This window comes from Opisthocomus hoazin, chromosome W (assembly GCF_030867145.1).
Source record: "Opisthocomus hoazin isolate bOpiHoa1 chromosome W, bOpiHoa1.hap1, whole genome shotgun sequence".
NCBI classification, from domain to species: domain Eukaryota; kingdom Metazoa; phylum Chordata; class Aves; order Opisthocomiformes; family Opisthocomidae; genus Opisthocomus; species Opisthocomus hoazin.
In genome coordinates, this window is record NC_134453.1 from 15286797 (window position 1) to 15299013 (window position 12217).

Consider the following 12217-nt stretch of genomic DNA (forward strand, 5'->3'; position numbering starts at 1 on the left):
GCTGCTCCGAAAATGCGAACGTCTGCAGATAGCTCGCAGCCAGAAAGAGCTAGCCTGGAAAGCTGTTGCTCAGCCTCATCTGCCCATGGCACTGCTCGCACATAGGCACAGAGACTAGGTTTCCTTGCTTGTCTTGTCACCTCAAACTTCACATGTAGCATTGGGGGTGCATGCTGGGCTTCTCCGGCAGCCCTGCTCCCAAAATTCGAACGTCTGCAGATAGATTGCAGCCAGAAAGAGCTAGCCTGGAAAGCTGTTGCTCAGCCTCATCTGCCCATGGCACTGCTCGCACAGAGGCACAGAGACTGTGGGGCTGCTTGCTTGTCTTGCCACCTCAAACTTCAAACGTAGCTTAGGTGGTCCGTGCCGGGCGCCTCCGGCAGGGCTGCTCCCAAAATTCGAACGTCTGCAGATAGATTGCAGCCAGAAAGAGCTAGCCTGGATAGCTGTTGCTCAGCCTCATCTGCCCATGGCACTGCTCGCACAGAGGCACAGAGACAGGGGCTGCTTGCTTGTCTTGCCACCTCAAACTTCAAACGTAGCTTAGGCTGTCCGTGCCATGCGCCTCCGGCAGCCCTGCTCCAAAAATGCGAACGTCTGCATATAGCTCGCAGGCAGAAAGAGCTAGCCTGGAAAGCTGTTGCTCAGCCTCATCTGCCCATGGCACTGCTCGCACAGAGGCACAGAGACTGGGGCTGCTTGCTTGTCTTGCCCCCTCAAACTTCAAACGTAGCTTAGGTGCTCTATGCTGGGTGCCTACGGCATCCCTGCTCTGAATATGCAAACGTCTGCAGAGAGCTCGCAGCCAGAAAGAGCTAGCCTTGAAAGCTGTTGCTCAGCCTCATCTGCCCATGGCACTGCTCGCACAGAGGCACAGATACTGGGGCTTCTTGCTTGTCTTCCACCTCAAACTTCAAACGTAGCTTAGGTGGTCCATGCCGGGGGCCTCCGGCAGCCCTGGTCAAAAAATGCGAACGTCTGCAGATAGCTCGCAGCCAGAAAGAGCTAGCCTGGAAAGCTGTTTCTCAGCCTCATCTGCCCATGGCACTGCTCGCACAGAGGCACAGAGACTGGGGCTGTTTGCTTGTCTTGCCCCCTCAAACTTCAAACATGGCTTTGGGATCCGTGTCGGGCGTCTGCGGCAGCCCTGCTCCGAAAATGGGAACGTCTGCAGAAAGCTCGCAGCCAGAAAGAGCTAGCCTGGAAAGCTGTTGCTCAGCCTCATCTGCCCATGGCACTGCTCGCACAGAGGCACAGAGACTGGGGCTGCTTGCTTGTCTTGCCCCCTCAAACTTCAAATGTAGCTTAGGTGGTCCATGACGGGTGCCTCGGGCATCCCTGCTCCGAAAATTCGAACGTCTGCAGATAGCTCGCAGCCAGAAAGAGCTAGCCTGGAAAGGTGTTGCTCAGCCTCATCTGCCCATGGCACTGCTCGCACAGAGGCACAGAGACTGGGGCTGCTTGCTTGTCTTGTCACCCCAAACTTCAAAGGTAGCATTCTGGTTGCATGCCGGGCTCCTCCGGCAGCCCTGCTCCCAAAATTCGAACGTCTGCAGATAGCTCGCAGGCAGAAAGAGCTAGCCTGGAAAGCTGTTGCTCAGCCTCATCTGCCCATGGCACTGCTCGCACAGAGGCACAGAGACTGGGGCTGCTTGCTTGTCTTGCCCCCTCAAACTTCAAATGTAGCTTAGCTGGTCCATGCCGGGGGCCTCCGGCAGGGCTGCTCCGAAAATGCGAACGTCTGCAGATAGCTCGCAGCCAGAAAGAGCTAGCCTGGAAAGCTGTTGCTCAGCCTCATCTGCCCATGGCACTGCTCGCACAGAGGCACAGAGACTGGGGCTGCTTGCTTCTCTTGTCACCCCAAACTTCAATGGTATCTTAGGTGGTCCGTGCCAGGGGCCTCCGGCAGGGCTGCTCAAAAAATGCAAACATCTGCAGATAGCTCGCAGTCAGAAAGAGCTAGCCTGGAAAGCTGTTGCTCAGCCTCATCTGCCCATGGCACTGCTCGCACAGAGGCACAGAGACTAGGGCTCATTGCTTGTCTTGCCACCTCAAACTTCACATGTAGCATTGGGGGTGCATGCCGGGTGCCTCGGGCATCCCTGCTCCCAAAATTCAAACGTCTGCAGATAGATTGCAGCCAGAAAGAGCTAGCCTGGAAAGCTGTTGCTCAGCCTCATCTGCCCATGGCACTGCTCGCACAGAGTCACAGAGACTGGGGCTGCTTGCTTGTCTTGCCACCTCAAACTTCAAACGTAGATTAGGTGGTCCGTGCCTGGCGCCTCCGGCAGGGCTGCTCCCAAAATTCGAACGTCTGCAGATAGCTCGCAGCCAGAAAGAGCTAGCCTGGATAGTTGTTGCTCAGCCTCATCTGCCCATGGCACTGCTCGCACAGAGGCACAGAGACTGGGGCTGCTTGCTTGTCTTGCCCCCTCAAACTTCAAACGTAGCTTAGGGATCCGTGTCGGGCGTCTGCGGCAGCCCTGCTCCGAAAATGTGTACGTCTGCATATAGCTCGCAGCCAGAAAGAGCTAGCCTGGAAAGCTGTTGCTCAGCCTCATCTGCCCATGGCACTGCTCGCACAGAGGCACAGAGACTGGGGCTGCTACCTTGTCTTGCCACCTCTAACTTCAAACGTATCTTAGGTGGTCCATGCCGGGTGCCTACGGCAGGGCTACTCCCAAAATTCGAACGTCTGCATATAGCTCGCAGGCAGAAAGAGCTAGCCTGGAAAGGTGTTGCTCAGCCTCATCTGCCCATGGCACTGCTCGCACAGAGGCACAGAGACTGGGGCTGCTTGCTTCTCTTGTCACCCCAAACTTCAAAGGTAGCTTAGGTGGTCCGTGCCGGGGGCCTCCGGCAGGGCTGCTCCAAAAATGCAAACGTCTGCAGATTGCTCGCAGGCAGAAAGAGCTAGCCTGGAAAGCTGTTGCTCAGCCTCATCTGCCCATGGCACTGCTCGCACAGAGGCACAGAGACTAGGGCTCCTTGCTTGTTTTGCCACCTCAAACTTCACATGTATCATTGGGGGTGCATGCTGGGCTTCTCCGGCAGCCCTGCTCCCAAAATTCGAACGTCTGCAGATAGCTCGCAGCCAGAAAGAGCTAGCCTGGAAAGGTGTTGCTCAGCCTCATCTGCCCATGGCACTGCTCGCACAGAGGCACAGAGACTGGGGCTGCTTGCTTGTCTTGCCCCCTCAAACTTCAAATGTAGCTTAGGTGGTCCATGCCGGGTGCCTCGGGCATCCCTGCTCCCAAAATGCGAACGTCTGCAGATAGCTCGCAGCCAGAAAGAGCTAGCCTGGAAAGCTGTTGCTCAGCCTCATCTGCCCATGGCACTGCTTGCACAGAGGGACAGAGACTGGGGCTGCTTGCTTGTCTTGCCCCCTCAAACTTCAAACGTGGCTTTGGGATCCGTGTCGGGCGTCTGCGGCAGCCCTGCTCCCAAAATGCGAACGTCTGCAGATAGCTCTCAGCCAGAAAGAGCTAGCCTGGAAAGCTGTTGCTCAGCCTCATCTGCCCATGGCACTGCTCGCACAGAGGCACAGAGACTGGGGCTGCTTGCTTGTCTTGCCACCTCAAACTTCACATGTAGCATTGGGGGTGCATGCTGGGCTCCTCTGGCAGACCTGCTCCCAAAATGCGAACGTCTGCAGATAGCTCGCAGCCAGAAAGAGCTAGCCTGGATAGGTGTAGCTCAGCCTCATCTGCCCATGGCACTGCTCGCACAGACGCACAGAGACTGGGGCTGCTTGCTTGTCTTGCCACCTCAAACTTCAAATGTAGCTTAGGTGGTCCATGCCGGGGGCCTCCGGCAGCCCTGCTCCGAAAATGCGAACGTCTGCAGATAGCTCGCAGCCAGAAAGAGCTAGCCTGGAAAGCTATTGCTCAGCCTCATCTGCCCATGGCACTGCTCGCACAGAGGCACAGATACTGGGGCTGCTTGCTTGTCTTGCCACCTCAAACTTCAAATGTAGCATTGTGGTTGCATGCCGGGCTCCTCTGGCAGCCCTGCTCCCAAAATTCGAACGTCTGCAGATAGCTCGCAGGCAGAAAGAGCTAGCCTGGAAAGCTGTTGCTCAGCCTCATCTGCCCATGGCACTGCTCGCACAGAGGCACAGAGACTGGGGCTGCTTGCTTGTCTTGCCACCTCAAACTTCAAACGTAGATTAGGTGGTCCGTGCCTGGCGCCTCCGGCAGGGCTGCTCCCAAAATTCGAACGTCTGCAGATAGATTGCAGCCAGAAAGAGCTAGCCTGGATAGTTGTTGCTCAGCCTCATCTGCCCATGGCACTGCTCGCACAGAGGCACAGAGACTGGGGCTGCTTGCTTGTCTTGCCACCTCAAACTTCAAATGTAGCATTGTGGTTGCATGCCGGGCTCCTCCGGCAGCCCTGCTCCCAAAATTCGAACGTATGCAGATAGCTCGCAGCCAGAAAGAGCTAGCCTGGAAAGCTGTTGCTCAGCCTCATCTGCCCATGGCACTGCTCGCACAGAGGAACAGAGACTGGGGCTGCTTGTTTGTCTTGCCCCCTCAAACTTCAAATGTAGCTTAGACTCTCCGTGTCGGGCGCCTCCAGCAGCCCTGCTCCCAAAATGCGAACGTCTGCAGATTGCTCGCAGGCAGAAAGAGCTAGCCTGGAAAGCTGTTGCTCAGCCTCATCTCTCCATGGCACTGTTAGCAGAGAGGCACAGAGACTAGAGCTGCTTGCTTGTCTTGTCACCTCAAACTTCACATGTAGCATTGGGGGTGCATGCCGGGCTCCTCTGGCAGCCCTGCTCCCAAAATGCGAACGTCTGCAGATAGCTCGCAGGCAGAAAGAGCTAGCCTGGAAAGGTGTTTCTCAGCCTCATCTGCCCATGGCACTGCTCGCACAGAGGCACAGAGACTGGGGCTGCTTGCTTGTCTTGCCCCCTCAAACTTCAAACGTAGCTTAGGTGGTCCGTGCCGGGGGCCTCCGGCAGGGCTGCTCCAAAAATGCAAACGTCTGCAGATAGCTCGCAGCCAGAAAGAGCTAGCCTGGAAAGCTGTTGCTCAGCCTCATCTGCCCATGGCACTGCTCGCACAGAGGCACAGAGACTGGGGCTGCTTGCTTGTCTTGCCCCCTCAAACTTCAAACGTATCTTAGGTGGTCCATGCCGGGTGCCTACGGCATCCCTACTCCGAATATGCGAACGTCTGCAGATAGCTCGCAGCCAGAAAGAGCTAGCCTGGAAAGCTGTTGCTCAGCCTCATCTGCCCATGGCACTGTTCGCAGAGAGGCACAGAGACTAGAGCTGCTTGCTTGTCTTGCCCCCTCAAACTTCAAATGTAGCTTAGGTGGTCCATGCCGGGTGCCTCGGGCATCCCTGCTCCGAAAATGCGAACGTCTGCAGATAGCTCGTAGCCAGAAAGAGCTAGCCTGGAAAGCTGTTGCTCAGCCTCATCTGCCCATGGCACTGCTCGCACAGAGGCACAGAGACTGGGGCTGCTTGCTTGTCTTGCCCCCTCAAACTTCAAACGTAGCTTAGGTGGTCCATGCCGGGTGCCTCCGGCATACCTGCTCCGAAAATGCAAACGTCTGCAGACAGCTAGCAGACAAAGAGAGAGATAGCCTGGAAAGCTGTTGCTCAGCCTCATCTGCCCATGGCACTGCTCGCACAGAGGCACAGAGACTGGGGCTGCTTGCTTGTCTTGCCCCCTCAAACTTCAAACGTGGCTTTGGGATCCGTGTCGGGCGTCTGCGGCAGCCCTGCTCCGAAAATGCGAACGTCTGCAGATAGCTCGCAGCCAGAAAGAGCTAGCCTGGAAAGCTGTTGCTCAGCCTCATCTGCCCATGGCACTGCTCGCACAGAGGCACAGAGACTGGGGCTGCTTGCTTGTCTTGCCACCTCAAACTTCAAATGTAGCATTGTGGTTGCATGCCGGGCTCCTCCGGCAGCCCTGCTCCCAAAATTCGAACGTCTGCAGATAGCTCGCAGCCAGAAAGAGCTAGCCTGGAAAGCTGTTGCTCAGCCTCATCTGCCCATGGCACTGCTCGCACAGAGGAACAGAGACTGGGGCTGCTTGTTTGTCTTGCCCCCTCAAACTTCAAATGTATCTTAGACTCTCCGTGTCGGGCGCCTCCAGCAGCCCTGCTCCCAAAATGCGAACGTCTGCAGATTGCTCGCAGGCAGAAAAAGCTAGCCTGGAAAGCTGTTGCTCAGCCTCATCTCTCCATGGCACTGTTAGCAGAGAGGCACAGAGACTAGAGCTGCTTGCTTGTCTTGTCACCTCAAACTTCACATGTAGCATTGGGGGTGCATGCCGGGCTCCTCTGGCAGCCCTGCTCCCAAAATGCGAACGTCTGCAGATAGCTCGCAGGCAGAAAGAGCTAGCCTGGAAAGGTGTTTCTCAGCCTCATCTGCCCATGGCACTGCTCGCACAGAGGCACAGAGACTGGGGCTGCTTGCTTGTCTTGCCACCTCAAACTTCAAACGTAGCTTAGGTGGTCCGTGCCTGGCGCCTCCGGCAGGGCTGCTCCAAAAATGCAAACGTCTGCAGATAGCTCGCAGCCAGAAAGAGCTAGCCTGGAAAGCTGTTGCTCAGCCTCATCTGCCCATGGCACTGTTCGCACAGAGGCACAGAGACTGGGGCTGCTTGCTTGTCTTGCCCCCTCAAACTTCAAACGTATCTTAGGTGGTCCATGCCGGGTGCCTACGGCATCCCTACTCCGAATATGCGAACGTCTGCAGATAGCTCGCAGCCAGAAAGAGCTAGCCTGGAAAGCTGTTGCTCAGACTCATCTGCCCATGGCACTGTTCGCAGAGAGGCACAGAGACTAGAGCTGCTTGCTTGTCTTGCCCCCTCAAACTTCAAATGTAGCTTAGGTGGTCCATGCCGGGTGCCTCGGGCATCCCTGCTCCGAAAATGCGAACGTCTGCAGATAGCTCGTAGCCAGAAAGAGCTAGCCTGGAAAGCTGTTGCTCAGCCTCATCTGCCCATGGCACTGCTCGCACAGAGGCACAGAGACTGGGGCTCCTTGCTTGTCTTGCCCCCTCAAACTTCAAACGTATCTTAGGTGGTCCATGCCGGGTGCCTCCGGCATACCTGCTCCGAAAATGCAAACGTCTGCAGACAGCTAGCAGACAAAGAGAGAGATAGCCTGGAAAGCTGTTGCTCAGCCTCATCTGCCCATGGCACTGCTCGCACAGAGGCACAGAGACTGGGGCTGCTTGCTTGTCTTGCCCCCTCAAACTTCAAACGTGGCTTTGGGATCCGCGTCGGGCGTCTGCGGCAGCCCTGCTCCGAAAATGCGAACGTCTGCAGATAGCTCGCAGCCAGAAAGAGCTAGCCTGGAAAGCTGTTGCTCAGCCTCATCTGCCCATAGCACTGCTCGCACAGAGGCACAGAGACTGGGGCTGCTTGCTTGTCTTGCCACGTCAAACTTCAAACGTATCTTAGGTGCTCTATGCTGGGTGCCTCCGGCAGCCCTGTTCCGAAAATGCGAACGTCTGCAGATAGCTCGCAGCCAGAAAGAGCTAGCCTGGAAAGCTGTTGCTCAGCCTCATCTGCCCATGGCACTGCTCGCACAGAGGCACAGAGACTGGGGCTGCTTGCTTGTCTTGCCACGTCAAACTTCAAACATATCTTAGGTGCTCTATGCTGGGTGACTACGGCATCCCTGCTCTGAATATGCAAACGTCTGCAGAGAGCTCGCAGCCAGAAAGAGCTAGCCTTGAAAGCTGTTGCTCAGCCTCATCTGCCCATGGCTCTGCTCGCACAGAGGCACAGAGACTGGGGCTGCTTGCTTGTCTTGCCCCCTCAAACTTCAAACGTGGCTTTGGGATCCGTGTCGGGCGTCTGCGGCAGCCCTGCTCCGAAAATGCGAACGTCTGCAGATAGCTCGCAGCCAGAAAGAGCTAGCCTTGAAAACTGTTGCTCAGCCTCATCTGCCCATGGCACTGCTCGCACAGAGGCACAGAGACTGGGGCTGCTTGCTTCTCTTGTCACCCCAAACTTCAAAGGTAGCATTGTGGTTGCATGCCGGGCTCCTCCGGCAGCCCTGCTCCCAAAATGCGAACGTCTGCAGATAGCTCGCAGCCAGAAAGAGCTAGCCTTGAAAACTGTTGCTCAGCCTCATCTGCCCATGGCACTGCTCGCACAGAGGCACAGAGACTGGGGCTGCTTGCTTGTCTTGCCCCCTCAAACTTCAAACGTAGCTTAGGTGGTCCGTGCCGGGGGCCTCGGGCATCCCTGCTCCAAAAATGCGAACGTCTGCAGATAGCTCGCAGCCAGAAAGAGCTAGCCTGGAAAGCTGTTGCTCAGCCTCATCTGCCCATGGCACTGCTCGCACAGAGGCACAGAGACTGGGGCTGCTTGCTTCTCTTGTCACCCCAAACTTCAAAGGTAGCTTAGGTGGTCCGTGCCGGGGGCCTCCGGCAGGGCTGCTCCAAAAATGCAAACGTCTGCAGATAGCTCGCAGCCAGAAAGAGCTAGCCTGGAAAGCTGTTGCTCAGCCTCATCTGCCCATGGCACTGCTCGCACAGAGGCACAGAGACTGGGGCTGCTTGCTTGTCTTGCCCCCTCAAACTTCAAACGTAGCTTAGGTGGTCCGTGCCGGGGGCCTCCGGCAGGGCTGCTCCGAAAATGCGAACGTCTGCAGATAGCTCGCAGCCAGAAAGAGCTAGCCTGGAAAGCTGTTGCTCAGCCTCATCTGCCCATGGCACTGCTCGCACAGAGGCACAGAGACTGGGGCTGCTTGCTTCTCTTGTCACCCCAAACTTCAAAGGTAGCTTAGGTGGTCCGTGCCAGGGGCCTCCGGCAGGGCTGCTCCAAAAATGCAAACGTCTGCAGATAGGTCGCAGACAGAAAGAGCTAGCCTGGAAAGCTGTTGCTCAGCCTCATCTGCCCATGGCACTGCTCGCACAGAGGCACAGAGACTAGGGCTCCTTGCTTGTCTTGCCACCTCAAACTTCACATGTAGCATTGGGGGTTCATGCCGGGCTCCTCCGGCAGGGCTGCTCCGAAAATGCGAACGTCTGCAGATAGCTCGCAGGCAGAAAGAGCTAGCCTGGAAAGCTGTTGCTCAGCCTCATCTGCCCACGGCACTGCTCGCACAGAGGCACAGAGACTGGGGCTGCTTGCTTGTCTTGCCCCCTAAAACTTCAAACGTATCTTAGGTGGTCCGTTCCGGGGGCCTCCGGCAGGGCTGCTCCGAAAATGCAAACGTCTGCAGATAGCTCGCAGCCAGAAAGAGCTAGCCTAGAAAGCTGTTGCTCAGCCTCATCTGCCCATAGCACTGCTCGCACAGAGGCACAGAGACTGGGGCTGCTTGCTTGTCTTGCCCCCTCAAACTTCAAACGTAGCTTAGGTGGTCCGTGCCGGGCGCCTCCGGCAGGGCTGCTCCGAAAATGCGAACGTCTGCAGATAGCTCGCAGCCAGAAAGAGCTAGCCTGGAAAGCTGTTGCTCAGCCTCATCTGCCCATGGCACTGCTCGCACAGAGGCACAGAGACTGGGGCTGCTTGCTTCTCTTGTCACCCCAAACTTCAAAGGTAGCTTAGGTGGTCCGTGACGGGGGCCTCCGGCAGGGCTGCTCCAAAAATGCAAACGTCTGCAGATAGCTCGCAGCCAGAAAGAGCTAGCCTTGAAAGCTGTTGCTCAGCCTCATCTGTCCATGGCACTGCTCGCACATAGGCACAGAGACTAGGGCTCCTTGCTTGTCTTGCCACCTGAAACTTCAAACGTAGCTTAGGTGGTCCGTGCCGGGCTTCTCCGGCAGCCCTGCTCCCAAAATTCGAACGTCTGCACATAGATTGCAGCCAGAAAGAGCTAGCCTGGATAGCTGTTGCTCAGCCTCATCTGCCCATGGCACTGCTCGCACAGAGGCACAGAGACTGGGGCTGCTTGCTTGTCTTGCCACCTCAAACTTCAAACGTAGCTTAGGTGGTCCGTGCCGGGGGCCTCCGGCAGGGCTGCTCCAAAAATGCAAACGTCTGCAGATAGCTCGCAGCCAGAAAGAGCTAGCCTGGAAAGCTGTTGCTCAGCCTCATCTGCCCATGGCACTGCTCGCACAGAGGCACAGAGACTGGGGCTGCTTGCTTCTCTTGTCACCCCAAACTTCAAAGGTAGCATTGTGGTTGCATGCCGGGCTCCTCCGGCAGCCCTGCTCCCAAAATTCGAACGTCTGCAGATAGCTCGCAGCCAGAAAGAGCTAGCCTAGAAAGCTGTTGCTCAGCCTCATCTGCCCATGGCACTGCTCGCACAGAGGCACAGAGACTGGGGCTGCTTGCTTGTCTTGCCCCCTCAAACTTCAAATGTAGCTTAGCTGGTCCATGCCGGGTGCCTCCGTCAGGGCTGCTCCGAAAATGCGAACGTCTGCAGATAGCTCGCAGCCAGAAAGAGCTAGCCTGGAAAGCTGTTGCTCAGCCTCATCTGCCCATGGCACTGCTCGCACAGAGGCACAGAGACTGGGGCTGCTTGCTTCTCTTGTCACCCCAAACTTCAAAGGTAGCTTAGGTGGTCCGTGCCGGGGGCCTCCGGCAGGGCTGCTCCGAAAATGCAAACGTCTGCAGATAGCTCGCAGCCAGAAAGAGCTAGCCTGGAAAGCTGTTGCTCAGCCTCATCTGCCCATGGCACTGCTCGCACATAGGCACAGAGACTAGGGCTCCTTGCTTGTCTTGCCACCTCAAACTTCACATGTAGCATTGGGGGTGCATGCTGGGCTTCTCTGGCAGCCCTGCTCCCAAAATTCGAACGTCTGCAGATAGATTGCAGCCAGAAAGAGCTAGCCTGGAAAGCTGTTGCTCAGCCTCATCTGCCCATGGCACTGCTCGCACAGAGGCACAGAGACTGTGGGGCTGCTTGCTTGTCTTGCCACCTCAAACTTCAAACGTAGCTTAGGTGATCCGTGCCGGGCGCCTCCGGCAGGGCTGCTCCCAAAATTCGAACGTCTGCAGATAGATTGCAGCCAGAAAGAGCTAGCCTGGAAAGCTGTTGCTCAGCCTCATCTGCCCATGGCACTGCTCGCACAGAGGCACAGAGACTGGGGCTGCTTGCTTGTCTTGCCACCTCAAACTTCAAACGTAGCTTAGGCTGTCCGTGCCATGCGCCTCCGGCAGCCCTGCTCCAAAAATGCGAACGTCTGCATATAGCTCGCAGGCAGAAAGAGCTAGCCTGGAAAGCTGTTGCTCAGCCTCATCTGCCCATGGCACTGCTCGCACAGAGGCACAGATACTGGGGCTTCTTGCTTGTCTTGCCCCCTCAAACTTCAAACGTAGCTTAGGTGGTCCATGCCGGGGGCCTCCGGCAGCCCTGGTCCAAAAATGCGAACGTCTGCAGATAGCTCGCAGGCAGAAAGAGCTAGCCTTGAAAGCTGTTGCTCAGCCTCATCTGCCCATGGCACTGCTCGCACAGAGGCACAGAGACTGGGGCTGCTTGCTTGTCTTGCCCCCTCAAACTTCAAACGTGGCTTTGGGATCCGTGTCGGGCGTCTGCGGCAGCCCTGCTCCGAAAATGCGAACGTCTGCAGATAGCTCGCAGCCAGAAAGAGCTAGCCTTGAAAACTGTTGCTCAGCCTCATCTGCCCATGGCACTGCTCGCACAGAGGCACAGAGACTGGGGCTGCTTGCTTGTCTTGCCACGTCAAACTTCAAACGTATCTTAGGTGCTCTATGCTGGGTGCCTATGGCATCCCTGCTCTGAATATGCAAATGTCTGCAGAGAGCTCGCAGCCAGAAAGAGCTAGCCTTGAAAGCTGTTGCTCAGCCTCATCTGCCCATGGCACTGCTCGCACAGAGGCACAGATACTGGGGCTTCTTGCTTGTCTTCCACCTCAAACTTCAAACGTAGCTTAGGTGGTACATGCCGGGGGCCTCCGGCAGCCCTGGTCAAAAAATGCGAACGTCTGCAGATAGCTCGCAGCCAGAAAGAGCTAGCCTGGAAAGCTGTTTCTCAGCCTCATCTGCCCATGGCACTGCTCGCACAGAGGCACAGAGACTGGGGCTGCTTGCTTGTCTTGCCACCTCAAAGTTCAAAAGTGGCTTTGGGATCCGTGTCGGGCGTCTGCGGCAGCCCTGCTCCGAAAATGGGAACGTCTGCAGAAAGCTCGCAGCCAGAAAGAGCTAGCCTGGAAAGCTGTTGCTCAGCCTCATCTGCCCATGGCACTGCTCGCACAGAGGCACAGAGACTGGGGCTGCTTGCTTGTCTTGCCCCCTCAAACTTCAAATGTAGCTTAGGTGGTCCATGCCGGGTGCCTCGG